This window comes from Pundamilia nyererei, unplaced genomic scaffold (assembly GCF_000239375.1).
Source record: "Pundamilia nyererei isolate P.nyererei 1_Seehausen unplaced genomic scaffold, PunNye1.0 scaffold00053, whole genome shotgun sequence".
Classification (NCBI taxonomy): domain Eukaryota; kingdom Metazoa; phylum Chordata; class Actinopteri; order Cichliformes; family Cichlidae; genus Pundamilia; species Pundamilia nyererei.
The window spans coordinates 1,449,197-1,455,054 of NW_005187454.1; positions in this window are offsets into that span (position 1 = coordinate 1,449,197).

Sequence of the window (5,858 nt, forward strand, 5' to 3'; positions counted from 1 at the left end):
ACCATGTTTGCTGTTCATATGTCTTGTAATTGGGATGAAGTAAACATCTGTTGAGTAATTTAACATAAAATTGTTTGATAGTGTTAATTTGGAAAGCCAAAACTCTAGCGGGTCCACCAAACCCACGAACACTGGCTGAGTAACAAAAATACGAACACCACACAAGGGTTAAGGACCAACAACAGCAGAAGCAAGAATAGCTTCAATACTAACATTGTTTTGTTTACAAGTGAGTTTCCTTGGCTTGGTTTGATTGTATAAATTGTATTTTAAAGCTACACAAACCCAGATTTCAAACGCATGCTGTCCATTCAGGTTGGTCCCAAATTTTTACACCCTAAACCTTGAAGACTTTCAAAGAGCCCTTTGAATAAATGACCTCAGTTCAGTTGAATATCAGCACAAACACCTATGCCTAATTTTAGTTCCCAGAAACACTGAGTATTTGTCACTGGGCATTAGTGCGTGCTGCTAGCTACTAAGTAAACAAGTAATGCTGCTAGTTCACCAAAGGAAACAAAATACAGCCAGGCCTGTTTTTTTCACATGTACAATACCTTATGTGCTGTCATTTCATTAAAAATGACTTGATTTCTTTTAGTGTACATGGTTTTCCAGCTTCCTCGGGCACAATGAGCTTTATGTGTTAGTGCCCCAGTTCCCGTAGGGGAGCTCTGGAACATTTTGTGTTTACAGCTTTACTGCGATAACATTTTCCCCTCTGAATCACAGGCAGTGCTGTGTGGTGGTGCCACCTTTCCCCTGCCCACTAACAGGACACTGTCTGTCAGTCGGCTACTTTGCCAGCTCCCACACTAAAGTTCCTTTGAAATACCAGTTTGTTTATTCTAGCGTACTAAATATGCAGTGTGCAGGTCAAATAACCTCAGGTTTGCTGTAGGGAGAGGCAGCATTTTTTGATGTTCTGGCCTCAGTCACTTTTAGCTAAATCCTGCAAGTGTCTTCAGTTCTGTTTTCACGCTGCTACTTGGTTGGCTTGGCTTTTTCTATCCTCCTGTGACATTATGAATCGTGACTCCTCCAGAGTCCTTTTTGTCTGTATCTCCTGAAAGCTGTTGCAGGGATGGCACAGTGCTTTCTGGGATTCCAGACCCAAGCGGTTGGGGCTCCCCAAGTGCTGACAAACAAAAGTGGACGTGTGTTACGGAGTTTGTTCACACCAAACGTAAAGGAAAGTTTTTCTAATAATCGCCTCCATTTACTCCAACCTACCTACGATCTCTTCTTCACCTCTCTGTGCACTGTCCGTTGCTTTGGATAGTTGACTCTGAGTATTTAAACGTGTCCACATTTCACTCTACTGTTTGTAGCTTCACTCTTGTCTCTGTCTCATTCACACACATGCATTCTGTCTTGCTTCTACTGATTCACCTGATCATGTCCTGTCATTAGATTCACAGACATTATGCACCTCCTTCTGACTTCTCTGTACTTATCTGTTGACACGCACAAAGCAAAGGTTGTATCTGTAAGAGCTCTTACTGATTCTCAAGAAGTCATTCTGCTGCTCATTGATCGGGGCCTCTCTTCTCAGTCTCAACAAGAAATGTTTGTTAGTACATCTGTAAACACCCTAACCTGCTGCACATCCTTTCCAGCTTTATTTCTCTGCCTCGCCAGTTGATAAAAGTTCTTTTTTCCTTCTTTAGTTAGTTAATGTTAATGTTTAGTTAATGCAGTTGTGATCCAAAGTTTACATACGTTTTCATCTTGGGCATGAATGTCATGTAATTTTGGGCTTTTGATTATTTCTTTGAATTGTTCCTTTTCCAGGGTTGAATTATGGCGTACACCTATGATATACCACGTCAAAGGCGTATAATTTGAAATTTGAAATGTATTTTGGATTTTCTTGCACATAGTCAAAAGTATACATACAAGCTCAAATAACATACTCCCACACTTATTAAAAAATCAGTTTCAACATTTTCCCAAGGTCTGGAAGAAGACCCAGACTGTCAGATAAGAGGAAACTGGTTAAGGTGAACAACCCAGGAACCACCAAGACCCACAGTGGACTGAGAGGGTGCCGACCAAAAAAGTAGTCCCTACTCCAAAATCAGCACCTTCGAACTTGTCTAAAATTTTCATCTGCCCACATGGACAAGCCAAAGGATCAGACAAGACAAAGATTGAGCTGTTTGACCACAATAACAAGAGGTATGTTTGCAGGAATAAAGGTGAGAACACCAACAGTCAAGGATGGTGGTGACAGCATAATGCTGTGGGGCTGTTTTGCTGCCAGTGGTACTGGTGCATTGCACAGTGGATGGAATAATGACGATGTAGGAAAATTTTTTTGGTTATGTGTACATAACGTGCAGTGGGAGCGATAATAATACTCATGGATTTTTAACAGTGTTTATCCTTTGTGGGTATTGTGCTGCTATAACAGTCACTGCTGAAGGAGCTGCTCAGGGCCTTGACAGTCATGCAGGGTGTGAGAGGTGTCGTCCCTAATGGACATTATCTTGGCTAACATCTTCCACCTACTCTATGTGGTCTAGGATACTGGTCAGGACAGAGCTACCAGTCTATTTAACTTTTTCCTTTCCCTCTCCGGTTATATACATGTATGAATAAAGTCCCCTCTCACCCCTTCGGATGGTCTTTATCCTTCAAGCTCAGGTCCTCTGCCAGAGCCGTGGGAGCTCGAGGGTCTTTCACTGGGAATTTTTTACTATTCCCAGGACTGCGCTCTTCTGGACAGAAATCTCCGATGTTGCTCCTGGGATCTGCTGGAGCCACTCACCTAGCTTGTGAGGTCACTGCACCAAGTGCTCCTATTATCACCAGGACCACTGTTACCTTCACCCTCCACATCTTCTCGAGCTCCTCTCTGAGTCCTTGGTACTTCTCCAGCTCTTCATGTTCCTTCTTCCTGATGTCGCTGTTATTCAGTATCGCTATGTCTACACACAGTGGTCGTCTTCCTCTACTTGTCTGGAAGTCCCACAGGATCTTAGCTCGGTCGTTGTCGACCACGTCTACCATTTTGACCTCAGGACTTCCAGGCCATACTCAGCTCAGATGCTTCGGTATACTATTGATTATGGCGTTCCATGTATGCCCTGCCTGGTAGCGTCTTGCATCCTGCCCCCAAACCCCAGCCTCTATGGCACTTGTACTTAGAGCTTTTTCCTTTGCTGCCATGATTAGTGCCTCTAATCTTCTACATCTTCCTGATGTACTCGTGGATGTTCGTTGTCTCATCCTGGACTGTGGTACTGACTCCATGCATGGTCAGGAGCTTCCTGGTTTTGATGTTAGTGGCCAGCTTGTTATCCCAGCAGGGTATCTGACAGGCACGGCAGGGCGTAGGTGTTGATAGCCCCGATCTTGTTCTCACTGTTCAGCTGACTATAAGGACTTGCTTGACCCTCTGCAGATAGTGATTGGACTGTTAATCTGGGACACAGGGCATTTCCTGGGCACTTTGCCGGTGGACCAACACTTTTGGGCCGATGGCGGCCTGAATGGCTGCTGTACACCGGCCGTACAAGGACTGACAGCAGCCCATTTGTTCATTGTCATTACTGACTCTGTATTGCCCAATTAAATATCTTAATGCAACTGGCCACTCCCCTACCTTTGCTGTTTGCTCATTCAATTTGAGACAATTAAAACTGAGACAACACAACTTAAAAAAAACTAAAATGTTGTTTTGTGACAGGCTGCTAATAACAAATTATCTAAAAATAAAAGGGGTTTCTTTTTCTTTAGGAGTCAGCTGAGGTGGTTCAAGGTTCTTTATTTGTCACATGCATAGTTATACAAGTATATGCATGTGACAAATAAAGAACCTTGAACCTTGAACCTTGAACCACCTCAGCTGACTCCTAAAGAAAAAGAAACCCCTTTTATTTTTCGGGCATCTGACAAGGATGCCTCCTGGGCGCCTCCTGGGTGAGGTGTTCTGGGCATGTCCCACAGTGAGGAGGCCCCGGGGCAGACCCAGGACACGCTGGAGAGACTAAATCTCTCGGCTGGCCTGGGAACGCCTTGGTGTTCCCCCGGATAAGCCGGAGGAGGTGGCTGGGGAGAGGGAGGTCTGGGCTTCTCTGCTTAGGCTGCTGCCCCTGCGACCCGGCCTCGGATAAAGCGGAAGAAGATGGATGGTTTCTTTTTCTTGCCAAGCTGCTTGTTATGCATAGATTAAACACTGGTTGATGCCTTGCTTTTTTGCAAATTCTGTTCAGTATTAGGTGGTTGCACAGTACTGTACATATGACAAAAGTTAAGGAACCATTGTTCTGTTATTTTATTTTTATTGATTAATTTGTTTTTATATTGTGAAGTTCAGGTTTTGAACCTGATCACTAGGTTTAAATGAGTCAATAGCATGAATGCAGTACAAAAAAAAGCAGTTCCCTCTGGGCTTATTTGCTCCTGGTGATGCTCTTTATTATTTATGCATTGATACGATGAGAAGCACTCATTTTTGCCCAGTTTATAGAACCTAATAAGAGGGTAAGATACTCAATTTAAAGACATCGGAGACTACACATACAGCCCACAGAGAAGCTGTTGAGTCACAGCACCCAGGAAAACTAATTGATTAAATCCACTCGCTGCATTTTCTATGCACCATGAGGAAGGGGTGGGACCATCAGGAGCTGCAGCACACCTGCTCATGTCAGACGCACAATGGCCAGGTTATTGCTAGTGCTCTGTGCTCCCCGCTGTCATCACTGCTATTAGATGCTGAGGAGGAATGTGCAGACCACAGCTTCCCTCTGTCCTGCTTCCTGGGCAGCTGCCAGCTGAACCATGACTGTCTTTTGTATACAGCTGCAGGACAGCCACACCTGCAGACACCACATGGAGGAGTAGCCCACATTTTCATTAACTTTTATTCAGTTACTTTAATGGTCATTTCCTGTTTTATCAAACGCTGTTAGATGAAGAGTTTAACTTCTATTAAATCATGATCCAGCAGCTTCTAAATCCTGTAGCCTGTAATGAATGAATGTAAAAAGAAATTAAGGAGGTAAAAACTAAGAAATTATATATAAATTGCCCAAAATAATAATGTGGGGGGTTTTTGGCACTATATTAAATAACTTATATAGTACTTTGGTACTATAAAAGCGTACACCAGTTCATGAAAGGTAGTTAGGGGCAGAATAAACTGCTACAAATGTGAGATCGGGAGGAAGATCCCAATTCCACAAGTTAGCCCCTCAACAAAACAGCCAGTGGGTTTTTCTTCAGGCTTTAGGACTGAAGTTGCTGCTCCCTCATGGTTCACCACATCAGATGATCTTCTTTCCCTTTTACACTGACTGCTCTTTCTGATGCAACCCCCAGGGGATTTGTGTCTCGTCTCAGTTTTGAAACAGGAACCTTTTACATGTTGGGCAAATGTTGTTGTGTAGACCACAACACTATGGAACCACTTCACTTAGGCTTTTGGATTAATGAAAAAAAATATGTTTCATATGTTTTGAACTGGAAGATTATATTGATAAGACAGGCACCAGACATAAAATGCTAGCTTTAGGTTATAAAGACATTTCACATGGTCACCTCCACTAAACTTCTGTGTTTCACTTAATGACCATCAATGTCTCAAACAATGTCTCTAGTGTCCTTCAGCCACTTACCAGCTACCACATGTTGAGGGAAAATGTAAAATTCATGTGTGCTCTTTTCTTACCATTTTCATGTTGTAGCACAAAATGTGAACGGTTACGTTGAACCCAGACATCTGAAAAAGAAGAAGTGGGAACAACAGTGACAACCCATCTGCAGAAATCATTGCAAATATTCTATTTAATGGTGGAGTTATGTGAAAACTTGCATCCTGCATCCTGAGGCTTTTATGTGGGGGGGGG